The sequence below is a fragment of the Schistosoma mansoni genome, chromosome 1 (genome assembly GCF_000237925.1).
Source record: "Schistosoma mansoni strain Puerto Rico chromosome 1, complete genome".
Taxonomy (NCBI): domain Eukaryota; kingdom Metazoa; phylum Platyhelminthes; class Trematoda; order Strigeidida; family Schistosomatidae; genus Schistosoma; species Schistosoma mansoni.
In genome coordinates this window covers 18,698,389-18,716,877 of record NC_031495.1, presented here as the reverse complement: position 1 = coordinate 18,716,877, position 18,489 = coordinate 18,698,389, and the positions used below count along the sequence as shown (strand labels likewise).

General features: G+C 35.8%; 1 non-coding gene across 1 annotated transcript; it reads right to left on the bottom strand.

Moving 5' to 3' along the window:
* Positions 1-11,757: 11,757 nt before the first annotated feature.
* Positions 11,758-11,824, bottom strand: Smp_tRNA_00283_Pseudo_TTG.1.1. Its single transcript has one exon. It is a non-coding gene (tRNA).
* Positions 11,825-18,489: the final 6,665 nt, after the last annotated feature.

Here is an 18,489-nt window from a genome sequence, read left to right as displayed (position 1 = left end):
TTTTTCTTATACACACCTTACCTTCTTTTCTGCTTACCATTCTTATTAGTTTGTGTGGCGCATATATATCTGGTGCCCCCTTGTACCAATAATTATGTGTTCAGATAAATAAATCCATAACCACTATATAAATGACTAAATAAAAACTAGCATTTGTTATAGTACTAAATGTGAGCCAATGATCTAGCATAATAGATTGTGTAAATGTTGTTCATATGAATTGTGGAAAAAGACATACTTATTTTTCTGAACTCGAAAGTAGTCCGCCAGTATAATAAACATAAGTAGACGCTTATCAAAGAATGTAAGTGGGATTCTTTTGTGTTCAGCGACATGAATAGACCCTATAAATCCTTTCAATAACTTAGTTCAGCTCACAGCTACTCAATATTTGCAGCAGTACCTAAATAATATACAGTGTGCGATGTATTCTAAGTCAGAGCTAAAGCTTTTGGTGTAATAACTCATACTTATTATTTCAGCTGTTCTCTCATTCTTAGTTTCTGCCTTACAAAATGTATTCTACAGGCTTGCAAACAGCAGCTCCAGTCTTTCAATTATTATGCTTGAATGTGATAAAAATTCCACTGAACTTGCTAGCAATGTCATTGATTGTTCCTACGATTATATTCATCAATATCATAATTAGTAGTTTGTATAATAATATGATAATTAGAAGTAATCAAACTGATTCGCTAACTAAGAATTCCCGTTATAGTGCAATGTTAGGCAGGTAGAGCTAAATAAGTACGCAGTCAAGTACGAAGGAATTATCAGTTAGTACAAATACCACAGTAAGTTACGATAAGGTAATACATTTCACAGTGTTAATGGATTCAATAAGACAATTAATGTTGATGAAGTCACTTGAGTCTGTGAAATTAACATAAATCTGTTTATTTATAAAGAGATTGGATACTTTTATGCTGATCATAATCTAAAGTAAATCTGTTTTAATGGCTGAACGTACTCATGGTGTATGTGAACACATTTATTCTTGAGAATTTTCTACTGTGTTAATGTTCATATAAAGAAATGATAGAAACAACCAAAAATATGTCTGTAAGTGAATGAAAATTTCTCAAGCCAAGTCCGTACTTTAGAACAAGATATTTAGCCTACTCAATTATATCATTATTACGATCAATATTTCCGTTTCATTAATTTAATACCTGAGTAAAGTCAGCCAGCTACAACTTAGGACCAGGCACACATATGCATCGGTCCAAGTTGCCATACCTCGTTAGCACAACAAGATGAACACTGGATTCACAGTAGTTAATTTAGTGGTGGTAGTATATAAAAGATAGGTTGTATATAAGGATATAGTATAGGAAGGAAGAATGTTATGAAGCAATTTTAATCTTAAGGTTTAAGGGAAGATAAAGAGTGTATACACCCACGCCATTGTGATCGATTCTGAGCCATGTCGCCTAGAGTCTCCAACCAATGGTTAACGGATTCGGAAGCACTACCAATCATCGAAATTTTTATGCTATTTCTAAATAAATTAAAAAAGGTCGTATGACACTAAAAAGGGTTTTTCATTGAGATCATCATAAATTACAGTGTTATACAGCCATAACCAAGTGTCTTTAGCAGTCTGATATATTTTTATGGCATATTTTCAGACTAGAAACGATGGCTACCATAACACTTTCCTGTCAAGTGATATACTCAATATGGTGAAAGTATCGGGTCATTTCCCTACCATAAAACCTGCAGGACACCTTACCTATTGTTTCCTGAATACTTGAGCGAGACAAGATTGGTAGATTAGGGAATTCATCCGTTAAGTTAGAAACATGAATACACGCCTATGTTGTATATCCCTATCAACATTCGGGGAACAAATATCATCTCTTGTTATCAAGTACCATCAAGGCACAATTGACGTTGCCCCACTATGTTTTTTAGACCATGCGAATAAGAATATTTCTTAAGACAACTGTATATTTCAGTCTGAATCCTCTGCTTGTACAACTTTGATTATGATATAATTTAGAGGTTAGATAATTAATCAATACTTCTTTTTGGTACCAATTCCACGTGATTCACAATTTATTAAATTGTAAATCATCGTGACTCATTTAATTGCAGTTTTTAATATTTTTCTGCGGCAACCCCATATATCTTAAATTTATCTGGTTAGTTCGCAGCCATCAGATGGTTACTTCCTCACTGTGCATATCAGTGGTGGCCCTAGTTCACTTGTTCTGAAACTGTGCATGGGATTTAGTACTCAGCCTTGTAGAAAGTTTGCACCGTAATACTGATCTTGGGATAGCTGGAATCAGTCGGTGCTTTTTGATCTTCGGTATAAGTATAACACTATTTTGGTGTGAAATAACACACAAACTACTCAAATTGAGCTTGACCAATAAATGATCAGAACCCACGATTGTAAATTATGTTTTGGACTATTAAAGTACTTTTGTTAGATTTCTATTGTTCTCTGTCACTTTATACTGAGTAGCATACATAACATTTCAGTTGATATACATAATAGTTATAAAACTTTATAATCTTCATGAGACTTATGAAATAGTCTCCACAAATCCCCATACTATTAACAATCATATACTCACTTGTGACTAGCTTCAAGATGGATTTCCTGGAGTTCTAGTGAGAAGCCGTCACCAGACAATGGATGTTCAAGATCATGAATCGACTGAGGTTAGAAATTAACACCGTTGGATGCCGGCTCGATGGTCTAGAGGTTAAGAGATCGCGCGCGATATCGAACGTCCTGCGTTCGAGTTCCGAGTTCGGGATCATGGATACGTACTGCTGAGAAATCTCGAACTAGGATGAAACGGCTGTCCAGTACTTTCAAGTTTTCAATGGTGGTCTAGCTTACATCGACTCATGGATTCAACCATAAAAATTAATACAGTCTTTACAAACCCCCATTCTAATAATAACTTATTAAATACACAATTATAAAGACCAGAGTTTATCGACTTATTTAATTAGGAAGAGATATTGCAGTATATAGTTAAATTCTTCACGTAATTGTAGAATATGGTAATTACGGGTCTAAATTACCTAATATGTAATACTTACCCATATCATATTAATTACTTTGTAATATTCGATCGAATTGAACTGAATTTTAATAAACGTGGCAGTAGAACTTTTAAGTTAGTTATCACGTATTTTACTTAAAATACTAAAACTTATGAAGTGATAATGTACTATGTGTCAACGGAATTTTAGTATAATACATCATTTGTATTTTATTAAAAACATTTAGTTACATGAAATGAGGCCGACAGTAATTTTTGATAAGTTATATTATGAATAAATCAAATATTTTATGTTCACTAAAAACTGTAAGATTCTCAAATACAACACAGAGAACACCAACCCAGTCACACTTGATGGAGAAACTCTAGAACAGGTGGTAACATTCACGTACATGGGAAGCATCATTGATGAACAAGGAGGATCGGATGCAGACACAAAGGCGCGGATTGGCAAAGCAAGGACAGCATTCCTACAATTGAAGAACATATGGAACTCAGAACAACTGTCAACTAATTTCAAGGTGAGAATCTTTAATACGAACGTCAAGACAGTTAGTTCTACTGTACGGAGCTGGAACTTGGAGAACTGCTACAATCATCATCAAAAAGATACAAGTATTTATAAATAGTTGTTTACGCAAAATACTCAACATTCACTGGCCGGATACTATCAGCAACAGCGTTTTATGGGAGAGGACCAACCAGCTTCCAGCTGAAGAAGAAATTGGAAAAAGACATTGGAAGTAGATAGGACATACATTTTGGAAACCACCAAACTGCATCACGAGGCAATCTCTAACTTGGAATCCGGAAGGGAAGCGGAAAAGAGGAAGGCCAAAGAACACATTACGCCTGGAAATAGAAGCAGATATGAAAAGGATGGTTAGCAACTGGGAAGAACTGGAAAGGAAGGCTCAGGAAAGAGTTGGATGGAGAATGCTGGTGAGCGGCCTATGTTCCTCGAAGAGGGGTAACAGGCGTAAGTAAGTAAGTAAGTAAGTAAGTAAAAGCTGTGACTTTTTCTACAAAAAAAATATTAACTCTAAACAGCAATTACACTGAGTTCGTTTATTATAAATTATTTTCAAGTTCCATTTTCTAGACTTTTCTTTAATTGACCAATAAATTCAACTGTAAATAATGATATATTCAGTGAGGACTAAAATTGGAAAAAAAACCTGGGTCACTACGAAGCACAGTATACTGAGCTATAGTTGGGAGATTTTCACTCAGTCTGGCTAACAGACTTAATTGCAAACTCAATATCGACCTTATTTCAGTTATTGATTATTGTGTTTAGGTTTTTTTCAGCTCGATGTATAACCGTGTATCAATAAATATGTTGAATATTCAATTCGATTTTTAATATCAGCCGACTTTCTATCTAATCACATGTTTAAGTGTTTGTTTCGCATTTCGATTAAAAAAATTTTATTTACAGTCAAATGTTACAAATGTCAATGATGCCACGTTTTTAATAAACGAAACATAGGATATCTGATCAGGGACCAATGATTATCTGTTTCGAGGTTTTTTCTCTTAAATTCCGTTATTTTTGCTTACCACTGAATACTATCAGTTAGCAATACCTTGGAAATTTAAGTAACAATTCGAAAACATTGGTCATTCAACAGCCGATTTAGTCTTTCCTTTTATGATTACAACTTTTCATGTTAGAATTAATGAATAATCTAACTGTCACGTCAGATAAACCAAAAAGCTTCAGTTAAACAACCTAATGAATGAAGAGCATTCATCCAATAATAAACTTTACACAAAATAATTTGTACGAGTCATATTTCTCATATCATTTAGTCATTATAACATAAGATTTTTAATATAGGATTCAGAGTATGTAATTAACATGAGCTACTTAACTAAATATCTTCATTTTCACCTAATCTCTACTAACAACTTATTGGCTCTAAAATTACCATTTGTTAAGATTTCACGTTAAATTGTGAAGATTTACATATTCTTACAATAAACTGGAAAACTTACTGATTGGGTACAGGAAGAATAACGCTCCTTCATCAGATTATCATAAATGAAAAGCCGAGTATAAGCTGATGGCAGAATGAAAGTATTTTAAAATCAAGCATACAGATTTAGTTGAATTTATACCATATATAAATTATCTTCCCAATACATTGAATTTTGACGTTTAACAAACTAATTATGCACATGAGACTGCATATTTTGTCTCTAAGTACATGAATACTGCGAATAAACAGTGACAAAGCATCATTCCAAAGTTAAAAGCTGTTGAAGTAAATGATTCTTTCACAATGTTATCGATAATTCTAAATAGCTTCTCATTTATCCTTAATTCTAATCAATTTCTTTTCGGATTAGGGGACATAATCGACTGTCCGTAACAAAAAAATGTGTTAGTATATGATTACATGTATTAAGACGATAAACAGAAACTCAATACTTTGACTCACTTCAGTAAGTTTGTAAAAATAAAAATTATCCAGCAAACTCCATCACCATAATCTTGTGATAATTTGATTGTGGGACTTTTGGAAATAACTAGCTAGCTAATAAGGTACAGGGAGTAATAAACAAGTAAAACTGTATAGATGAATTTCACTGTCTATAAGCATTCAATAAATTACTATTACATCCTAAAATTCAATTTCCTTTTTTATTAAAAATTAGTTGATATTGTTTAGATTAATAATTGACTTTAGAATACCGATCCTGCTCTTTTCGTACGCGTGAAGATATACTTGAGTCTGCTGAAGCTCTATTACAATTCAGTTTTGTTTTTTAACATATCGATCTGCAGATCAAACCAACAGCGAAAATCATATGAATGAAAAATTCACGTGATATATGGATTTGATACGTTAATTAAATCAGGGTATGAGTAAATGTATGGATTCACATGGTCCAAATCGGTCGACAATGGAAGTTGATAAATAAACACAAACTCAAACACAGATATATAGAAAAGCCGAATATGTTAGAAATTAATCGTCAATTATATGAGAATAAATGCATGTGATCAATTGGATTAACAATGACGCAATTGACATTCACAGGATATTTATGTCTTTTACTAATTCAGACAAGAACAAGTCTGTTTGGGTGTGAGACCGATATATATATAACCACGTGAAAGTTGTAGAACATCGTGAACATGCGTGAAAGCGTTTCATTAAATACGTAGGTAGCAAAAGGGTATCAATATTTAGAAAATACGACAGTTACATATTCACGTTATTTGTTTGAGGAATATATATATATATATATATATATATATATATATATATATCAACCCCACATATGATAAAACGTGGATGCCCTTTCTCTCATGGTTTATAATGCTCAAATTAATTGAAAGTAGCAATATATTTCTATACACTAATGTAACTCCAGTAGAATCATCAATCATAACCATAAAACTTATGACCCTAAGTGTATCAGTAACAAATTGCTTATCTTCTCAAACCGAATCTCACATACTCAGTGAATTATAGAATTTTTCCGATTATGAATAGTCCAAAATAAGTCAGCTGACAGGAAGTTTGTAGAAATTGATAATCACACATAAATGGCAATCCATTTTTGTAATGACTGACTATCTCAAAAAATTATTCACTTGATAAATTTTGCATATTTGCCAATAAAATTCATCACAAAGCTAAATGAGTAGTTAAAACTTACGTACTTATGTCTGCTAAACCTCATAAGACATAGATTGCCAGCCACAGAACTATAAACAATTCTGCACTGGGCTCTACTTCACAACTGTTGTCAAGCCGTATTCATAGTCTTAATGACTCTTTATAAAGCCTCAGGTCTACGTGTTTGGCCTGACACTTTTTCTTGCACCCTAAAGATTCCAATTTACAGTTCATTCTATGATACACTTTAATGGTTTCCAGAAAGTGTATACTGTCCACTTCTAAGGAGTTTTCCTAATTTTCTCCTCAACGGACAATTGGCATGTTCAATTCCACAGTTCATTATTATTGATTGTCTCTGGACAATGGATATAAAATATCTTGCGCAGACAGCCATTTATATCTACCTGCACATCTTTGATCATGGTTGTGGTAGTTCACCAAGTTTTACGTACATATAACGGAGCAATTTTAACGTTGGTGTAGAAAATCATGACTTTAGTTATGTGTGTGACGGCTCTTTTCAGTCCCGGATATTCTCTGGTTGTAGGAATTTGGGCCATCCTTACCCAGTTTTTCCATTCATACTTTTGTTACATCCTCTTTGTTTGTCAACGATGCTACACATGAAAGCAAAGGCTTCTACCTCACCAAGAGCTTCACCGTCAATCGTGATTCACTGTGTAGTACTTAAAGACCTTGCTTTACCCCTTGTAAATGCTGAATCTGAACTCTGCAGAAGCTGCTGTCACACTGGATGTCTTCGTCTCAATTTGTTATTGTATGTGGGATAGAAGTGCTAATCGATTTGCAAGGTCCGAAACGTCTAGTTTTGTCCACGGTGACCACTGTATTCCATGCTTCTCATAAATTGTAGAGGCCCTCATAATCCATTCAAAAGCAAGTAGAAGGAGAAAAGGTGGGGGTAAGCAGCATCGTCTTATATCAGTGTTCACTAATAACGTATCTGTGAGCAGTCTTTCATTCATGTATCTTCGATTTCTCTCGTCGTAGGAGTTCCGTGTGATATTGACGATCCTTAGATGTGACCCATAATGTCAAAGAAGATTACAAAAATTTTTAAAATCTAAACTGTCAAATCCTCTCTTCTGGTCAGAGAATTTCATGTACAGTGATGAGTCGCAGTCACTTACTGTTCAACAATGAATCACAGTGTCATGTTTGGGTCGGTACATGATCGATCCTTACCAAAGCCAGGTTGTTGATCTCGAAGTTGAGCGTATAGTGAACTCTTCATTCTATTTAACAACACTATTAAAAGAATTGTCTGGTACTGATATTAGGATGATCCCTCTTGAGTTTTCACACTCGCTAAGCTCTTCTTACTTCTGTATCTTGATCCGATATCCCTCTTTCCAATCTTCGGGTACAATTTACCAGCCATTTAAGGTTGGTTAAACCTCAATCGGTAAAGCTGGTTGGTCTATTTGTTTTAGAATCCGCTTTTTGAGGCTCACGAACCCACTGCGCAGACATGATTTCGTGGGATAATCGTTGGAACCCCTGGGTCTTGGTGCACGTGCGTCGCGCCAGGGGCAATTAAAGTCTATACACATACTGGTAACATAATTTTTCACCCGTGCATCCCTTGGCATACAAACAGGTATATCTACCCTGTTGGCAAATATACACCCTAGTTTCCCTCTTTCTTCTTATGACTCCGATATACTTCCTGAATTTTCTACTCACGTGTATATAATGGATTTGGTGTTCTATAGTATGGCCAGGTGTAACTCATGTACTTTACACAGGTTTGGGAATAATAATAACTCAGGAGGGTCACAAAGTAGAACTGATTCAGTTTAGTTATCGAATTTTCAGTTGTATTGAGGACAATGTATTGTATCATGAAACGAGAAAATAAAGAATCCCTGGTCACTTCATGATCGTCATTTTTATTTCCTATAAATGTTCCATACATAAATAACAGTGTAATTTCAACCACCCCAATATGTTCAGCCTGTCAAGCAATAGTTATCATTGATAAACTATTCTATTGTAATTAGAGAATCGTATCCATAAGCAAATTATATGTCAAACTACTTCAGTGATCACAGTATTGTATCGATTCAATTAGGGCATCTTTACAGCTTATTTCATTCAAGTTTTCTATATAAATAGATGATTTGATTGTGATCGTAATCATGCTTTTATCAACATCAATTATTATTTAATTTCAGGAAATTAAAGAGAAATAGATCACATTACTCATACTGAATGACTGACCTCCTTCTTTACTGACCCATTAGTTCAAATTATTCATGTTTCTATAAAGTTATATTTCCAATTGTAAAACATTTTTATCTTTTATTCAAAATATTTTATCTTATATGATTCATTACTTGACTATATGATGATGCTCAGTACATGAGGTCTTTCTTTGTTTATTCTATGTACAAAACATTTTTAATAACAACAATTTTCTTTATTGCATCTGCGAATTTAGGTCATTCCTACTTTGTTGAAATGTTTTTAGTATACTTTAATGACTTATTAAATTTGTAGTAATGCAAGAGATGTTAAACACTCCCTGATTTTAAATGTTATTGTCTATGTAAACTATGGAATCAACCTCGTCAGAAGTAAGGTAGTTACTCACTATCGATATATCACCGATTGAATGAACTTGAAAATATAGATTATTATATTCTTAGTGAACTAAAGCTGTAATACTTGCTTAAGGATCTCAGTTTATGTTCTCTTCCTCGTGGGTTTGTATATATATATATATATATATATATATATATATATATATATATATATATATATATATATATATATATGCGGGGGTAACAGGAATTAACGCTAAAATACTCCTACTTGTGCCTTGATAAGTGACGTGCTTTAAAAGAAAGTGGTAAAATTAGTATTATGCATCAAACCTGTATGAAACTTACAAAAGATGTTATACCTGTAATCAAGTAAAGTTGGAAGCTAATTGTCTTGCATTCACATTTGTATTTAAGATATGAGATTAGACTAAAAAGAAAGGAGAAAAACTATGTACAAATATTCTTTGAATAAAATTTTCTGATCTTATTATGAAGTGAAAAAACCTTTGTATGTTATGTAGGTATTGACTAAATAGCTATTTCGATGAAACTATGGTACATTACTGAGCCTAAATGATGCGGAAAATGACTAAGGAATTCTAATGTACCCCACTAGCTAACAAGTAGACAGACTATCAAGATTGCAAATCTATCACTAAAAAATCTGATAACATTTCAATATGTTTGGCGGTTACTAACTTTGCTTTGCAATTTCTCAAAGTCTATAGTCGGTTTTTGTCGTATTAAAGCATACTATTTTCATCGAAAGATCTTTTATCCAAGAAGAAATCTATATTTGTGTCTTTGATTGAGTCATAATTTTTGTAGATGATTTCTTATCATTTTCATAGTATTCGTATACAGACGTTTGGAACATTTGATGAGAAGATACTAAGAAAAATTGATCTGATAACGATGTTCACAGATATTTCGAGCTTTTTGAAAAGTTTTTAGGAAACAAAGTGGATATTATTCAGTACAGTAGGTACAACATGATTATGTTGGGAGTTTACATCTAGCAAGAGAAAACAAGACAAATCATCATTAAATAATTCTTCAGATATAATCTGCATTAGGAATAAGCGTACTGTATAATTTTAGCATCAAACCATAATATTTTTATTGTTTTATGGTACATAATGCTTATCAATACCAAATAGTTTAGGCTTTGAATGAAGTTATCTGCTGGAAATTAATACACATGGTAAATTCTGACTTAATTTAATGTTTTAGATTTCTGAAACAAACTAAAAGTCCCTGAAGAAATTCCGATTAGCTGAAAAGTATAGTATGGTTACATGTATACTTGTAGTATCGCTTGTTATGTTGAGCTCACATATTTTATTCTAGTTTCTGGACAAGCCAATTCACCTATCCATTAGAGTCATGTCTTGGCCTTGTTAATTATTCGCTTATTAATCGTGATTATTTTTTATACGAGCGTGTATTTGTATACTTTCTTATCCTATTCATCGCATGTCTGTAACTTATTCTTGTCTAATCATAAATATTGATTAACGCTTGATTAAAGTGAGTTGGCTTATCCGCCATCTCCAATGCGTGTCATTTTTATTTGGCTCGCTGATATTTACTTATGTGCTGATAACTTTCTGGCCTGCGTCATTTGACAATAAACTGTAGCTGCCGCTTCTCTTTGCCTTCTGATTGTATGCACCGTTAAGATTTGTATTATAACGGTTATCGAGGTGAACTATTAACGAAGCACGGCAATACATACTAATTACTGAAAATGAGTGATCTTCAATCAAGTAAAATTACTTAGGTGATGAACATGAGTGAGTCGGACTTGCAGTAGACCGAAAATGAATGATAACAAAGTTTACGAAAACACATGTATCAATAAGTCAAAGTAGTAAACTATTTGGAACAATTATACGACTGGTTAATGTATGTCTGAGTGTACAGATAGGTCCTAGATAAGTCTGCAGTTAGTTTGTCTATATGTTGATAATGTGAGGTTTACGTAGTCCAAATAAATGGTTAGTTAGGCATTTCAGCGCCATCTTGTTTAGCACTATGCAAAAAGTCCCAGTCAATCACTTTTCTTTATAGTTGAAAACCTTTCTGAATAATTTTGATATTTTTAATGTCACTTTGATGGTGGTTGATAATAACATATTGATATCACTGATTTGATTTGTAGATTTTCGATATCTTCAAAATTATTAGGTCTTTTATGTACCTTAGATGTTCCTTGTACGAGTCACGATTTTTCGAGAAGACTCTTAAACATATTAGAATAGACAAATCCTAATCTGCATACACAATTCTGTTCAGAGATAAAAGGTGTCTTTTCCTTTCAAACACTCCACTAAAAACTTGGAATCTCTACGTTCACGTATAGCAAACATTGATAGTGTTTTATCTTTAATTATACCAATAGAAATAAAAACAAATGTCAAGCGAAGATGGATAGTGGCTAGCAGTGGAATCCAGGACGCGCGCTTTGTCCTATTTGGGACTCGTCAGCTGGGTGTACCTGCATCTCAGAGTTGATGTTCACTCTGGGACTCGAACCCAGTACCTTTCGCTTCAAACGCCATCGCGTTATCCACTCGGCCACTGAGTCCTGATAGCCACTTGCTTGTGCTCGGCTATTGACTTACCATGCTTGTGAATTTAGGCTATATCGAGGCAATACGTACAGTATGCACATATGCCAATTAGAGACTGACCAGTTGCAGTCCTAAAAACATCAATGGGAAGATCCAAACAAACAATACTAAGTAAATTTTAAAAACAAATGTTGAATTTTTAAAACATAAAGAAAACTTTTATGATCAAATTACAAAAAAACGTCAAATAAGAGAATTCAAACAAATGTTTAAACATCCATCAAATTCCAATAATGACACGATTAGAAACAATTCCAAAGAACTAGATATAAACAAAATTATTGTGAATCTATCAGACAAACATTTAAATCAACACGAACTATCATTGCTTAAAAAAGGTCTCAATTTCAATTTGAGAAAAATACAACTTATGGCCTATGAAATTATTCCGATTATTGAACCTGCCTTAAACAATGTTCCGACTGACCAAGCGAATTCAGTGAGGTTTAAAATCTCAAATGCATTGTTGAAACAAAAACCGAATACACCTAATCTGTCTAAAGAAGAATTGTATGCTCTAAAACAGCTACGTAAAGACAGAAAAATTGTTATTATGAGAGCTGACAAAGGAAACACCACTGTTGTTATGAACAATTCTGATTATGAGAAAAAAGCCAATGAACATCTCCACACTGGACCTTATGAAAAAATCAAGAATAACAAATGTAGAGCAACTTTGAATAAGTTGAAAGCCGAAACAGCCAAAATGCTACAGGCTTTAAAACCGAAACTAGGACCATCTCTATGGTTTTCTCTATATCCAAAAAGCAACAAACCATGCAGATTTTATGGACTACCTAAAATACATAAAACAGATGTCCCAATAAGACCTGTTGTTGATTATACCAATTCACCAACCTACAATCTTTCTAGATACCTAGCTAAGATTCTTAAACCATATAAAAACTTAATCAAATACGGAATAAAAATTCTAATGATTTTAAAGATGTTATCTCTAATATTCGCATAGAAGATGAAATAATGGCAAGTTTTGATGTATGTTCATTATTCACTAATGTTCCAATTAAGAAAACTTTAGATATTATATATAATCTCTTAGGTTCTTACATTGATCTTAAACAACACTGTCCTCTAGTTACCTCGGATATTATTAAAGCGTTAGATCTATGTTTACATTCAACTGTATTCAGTTTTCGAGATTTATACAGACAGACAGGTGTAGCTATGGGATCACCGGTTTCCCCAATTGTTGCTAACCTTTTCATGCATTCATTGGAAACTATTGCTATCTCAATGTGTTCTCATGCACCAAAAGTATGGTTAAGATATGTTGATGACACTTTTGTCATTATAAAACGAGATCATTTGGACGAACTTTTTAAACATGTCAACAACTTTGATGGAAAAATCAAGTTCACCAAGGAGTTGGAATCTCCTGAACACAAATTACCTTTCCTAGACTGTTTATTTGAAAGGAAAGATTATGATAGTTTAAAAATTAGTGTATTCCGAAAGCCGACATATTCAGGGAAATTTCTAGATTTTAAATCGGCACATCCACACTCGACCAAAGTGACAGTGGCCAAAAATATGATTACAAGAGCTCAAAAACTTGTCACTGAACCGAACGATATGGAAATGGAAATAAATTTAATTACATCTACTCTAATGATGAACAATTATCCGACGGACTTTATTAAAAGAATAATTAAGAATGAAAGAAAAGACGGCATTAATAATACAAAAGGATTAAAGAAAAAGGAATGGGTTAACACAGTGGTGATCCCATATCGGAAAGGTGTTTCAAAAAATATTAGAAGAATCTTAAATAATCAAAATATAAGAGTATTTTTTCGAACAAACAATACTCTAAGATCAAAATTAGTAAGAATTAAAGATCCAATACATAAAGAAGAACAACAAAATTATGTCTATGAAATCAAATGTAGTGACTGTAATGCAACGTATGTAGGTGAAACATCAAGACAACTGAATGTGAGGGCGAAGGAGCACAAACAATGCTTGAAACACATTCCTAAGTCCTCAGATGATGTAAGGAAATTGGGGAACAAATCAGCGATAGCATTACACTCGATAGAATCGGGTCATACAATTGATTTCGTTGGCACAAGAATCCTTCAAAAAGGTTTCAGTTCTTACAAAGAAAAACAAACAGCTGAAGCCCTATACATTTGGGCTAATCCAAACAATATTAATAGGAGGGATGGAATACAATTAGCAGTGCCATGGCAGTTAGTCATTAATAAGTAAAAACCTGAACTCCTTTCCGTTTTATCTATCTCGTATTATCTAAGTGACAACAATTACATTCAATGATTCTATTCAGTTGTCTTATCTGAATTTGTTAAACAATTAATTGGAACATTGAAAATAACTCATATATTCAGTTTCAAATTACATTCTTTCTCTTCGAATTTCACTCTTTTATTTTTACTTCGTTTATTTATCTTCATTGTATACATGCTGTGACACATATGATTCATATCATACACTACAAATTGTATGTTTTCTTATAAATTCACCGATAAGAGACTGTAGCTGTAAATAATTCCCCAAAATCAATAGCTCATTAAGTGTTCGACATTGGATGCTGACCATGTTGTTTAAGTGGACTTGTTTAACTGAAGGCTTTCGGTCATGCATCCGTACCAGATCACGTTTCAACACGGCGTGGGACACAGCTCCTACGTTTCATTAGCCAGCTTATAGAAAAGGTCCTCGATACATTGGTAACGAATCAAATATATCTTTCCTGCCTCTTCTCGTCTGACTTCTGATTTCTATCTGACTGGGAACGATCGAACATAGAAGGTGCTACTGGTAGCTAGTTGTAAAACTAGAACATCCGTTGCATCCTCATTGGTGAGACCGACGTGATCTGGTACACCAAGTCAATATACTGTGAGTCTGTTCCATTTTGGAATATTATTATTCATTGTTATTCTTTATTTGAATTTTATATATTGTGATATACTTTTTTTCGCGAATTTTTTTTCTCGGATATATTTTAATTAGACATTTTTCGTTATCTATATTACTATGACGGAACACTCACCTAAGGTTCTTAAGTTTAAGTCTATTCCCCCTATTTCGATTCAGTTAACGCCATTTTGGCCAGACAATATCGAGTCCTGGTTCTGCTATGCAGAAGCCGATTTTTGCATGCACGGAATCACGGACTCGCGCACACAATTCCTCGCGGTAGTTAAGGCGTTACCGCGCGAGTTTAACAGGTACGTAACACCTAGTATGTTTACTAGTGATGTTTCCGAACCTTACGAATCGCTTAAGCTATCGATTTTAAAACGAGGAGACCTAACTGATCGACAACGGTTAGACCAACTCCTTAACAATATCGACTTACAACATGGTTCTGCGACAGACATGTTGCTTAGAATGAGAGAAGTCATTGGCCAACGAACTTTCGATGATGGCCTATTTAGACAACTTTTCTTGTCTAAACTCCCTCAACAGGTGCAGGCAGTGCTTGTTTCATTTCAAAACAATGCCATAGATGAACTAGCTGCATCTGCCGATCGAATCTTGGAAATCACCAAATTTTCTAAGGCCGAGGTTTTTTCCATCAAAGAAAAATCCCAATCGACCTCGACTGACATGGCCGAACTATGTCACACGCTTACAAGATATCTTAGAGTTCGTAATGACCGTAGTCGGTCAAAATCCCCACGTAGGAGCGTTTCACGTAAGAGATCTGTCTCTCGACCACGAGAGACAGTCAACCCCGACTGGTGCTGGTATCACAACCAGTACGGTAAATCCTCTAGAAATTGCAGGAAGCCCTGCAATTATCCGACCCCAAAATCGAGTGACACGAAAAACAGTTCGGGAAACTTCCCAGCCGGCACGCGTTAACGGCAACCGTAGCCGGCGAACACAGCCGCCTCTTATATGTCACGGATGTGACTACGAAAGTTCGCTACCTCGTCGACACTGGCGCAGAAGTTAGCGTTCTTCCAGCAAATCCCGACGACAGACTTCGCGAGTCTGTTTTAAGTTTACAGGCGGCAAACGAAAAGCCGATCGCTACTTACGGTAAAAGGTACGTCTACCTTAACGTGGGTTTACGCAAACCCATACACTGGATTTTCGTGGTTGCAGATGTCCCTATGCCAATCATTGGTATAGACCTGTTACAACACCACAATCTACTCATCGACACTCGCTCAAGAAGGTTAATAGATGGAAACACTAAACTATCCGTTTGCGTAACTCCTTGTTCTGGTTGCAGGTTATCCCCAGTCACGATTAAGCACACCATAGACCCCTCGTACCAATCAGTACTCGACAAATACCCCGAGATATACCAATCGCAATCGAAATTACCTTGTGTAACCAGCAATGTTACACATCACATCTCGACTACAGGACCACCTGTATTTTCGAAAGCTCGAAGACTCGCTCCCGAGAAGCTTAGGTTAGCTAAAAACGAATTCGACCACATGATGGACCTAGGGATAATTCGACCATCGAATAGTCCATGGGCATCCCCATTGCACATGGTCCCTAAAAAGGACAGCAATGATTGGCGGCCAACTGGTGATTATCGGCGTCTGAATGCTAAAACCATTCCCGATCGGTACCCGCTGCCTCATATTCACGATTTGACAGCTACCTTGAAAGGTACAACTGTCTTTTCGAAAATCGACTTAGTTAAAGCTTATAACCAAATACCGATGGCACCTGACGACATTCCTAAAACCGCCATCATCACTCCTTTCGGTCTTTACGAATTTCTACGAATGCCTTTTGGTTTAAGAAATGCGGCTCAAACCTTCCAAAGGTTTATCGACGATGTCTTCCGAGGTCTCAACTTCGTACATGCGTATGTTGATGACTGCCTCATAGCAAGTCCGGACAGAGAATCGCATCTCAAGCATCTGGACATTGTTTTCGATCGACTCCAAAGGCATGGCATTACTGTCAACATTCAGAAATGCCAAATCGGAACTAACTCCTTAGACTTCTTAGGACACACTATTGATGCCCAAGGCATCCGACCCCTTAGGAGCAAAGTGGCGGCCATTCTGGATTACCCAGAACCGACCACGATCAAGCACTTACGAACTTTTAACGGACTTGGAAGTTTCTATAGACGGTTCATACCCAAATGCGCATCCCTCATGAAACCGTTAACCGATCAGCTTCGTGGAAATGCAAAATCAATTAGTTTAGACGACACAGCCCGTAAAGCATTCTCCACAGTTAAGGAACACATCGCTAAAGCAACCCTGCTTGCTCATCAGAACACTCAAGCGCCCATTAGTATCGCCGTAGACGCATCCGACTCAGCAATCGGAGGAGTCTTACAACAATGGGTTAACAACTCATGGCAACCTTTAGGATTTTTCTCCAGACGGTTGCTAGACGCGGAATCTAGGTACAGCACGTTCGGTAGGGAACTCCTAGCTATGTATTGTGCTGTACGGCATTTTCAACATTCCATCGAAGGAAGAGAATTCACACTTTTTACCGATCACAAACCTCTTACCTTCTCTTTAAGTTCATCTTCAGATAAGTACTCACCGCGAGAGTCTCGACAACTCGACTACATTTCGCAGTTTACTTCAGATATTCAACACATTTCTGGAGCTAACAATGTAGTCGCAGACGCCTTGTCTCGAATAAGTTCCTTGAACAGTTTCCAAGGAATCGACCTTCTTAAACTCGCTCAGCTTCAAAAAGAAGACATTGATCTTCAGCATGAGTTATCCTCGACCACTCTTAAACTAAGTATTAAGCAGATGGGAACAGGTAAGGAGACCTTACTCTGTGACACATCTACAGGTAGGGATCGTCCAATAGTACCAAAACATTATCGACGCAACGTCTTCAATACGTTGCACAATCTTTCTCATCCAGGTGCTCGTGCAACAGTCAAACTTATAGCCGAACGGTTTTGCTGGCCTGGCTTGAATAAAGACATGAGGGAGTGGGCACGCTCCTGTGTAAGCTGCCAGAAGTCTAAGGTAATTAGACACAACAAATGTCCCTTAGGCTCTTTCAAAACTCCTGACGCTCGTTTCGACCACGTTCATCTAGATTTCGTAGGACCGTTACCCGATTCAAACGGATACTCATATCTCTTAACATGCGTAGACCGTTTCACTCGATGGCCAGAAGCAGTACCGATTAAGGATATTACTGCTGAAAGTGTGGCTCGCGCTTTCGTCGAACGATGGGTAGCAAATTTCGGCTGCCCTTCAACCATCACTACAGACCGCGGACGCCAGTTCGAATCTGGACTTTTCCGTTGTCTGACCTCACTATTAGGAATCACGCGCTTCCGAACGACCGCCTACCACCCACAAGCAAACGGGTTGGTAGAACGTTTTCATCGACAACTTAAAGCTTCATTATCAGCTTCACACGTTTCACAGGGGACAGACGCTCTTCCACTCGTCTTGCTAGGTATCCGCAATGCAGTGAAAGCTGACATTGGATACACGGCATCTCAACTCGTTTACGGAACGACACTCCGACTCCCAGGAGAATTCGTGGATCCTTCAGCTTCTTCATTGAACATGGATCTAAACTCTTACACGAGTAGGCTTACAAACGCTATGCGTTCAGTTAAACCTGCTCACACTCGACCTCAATCAACTGATGTTTTCGT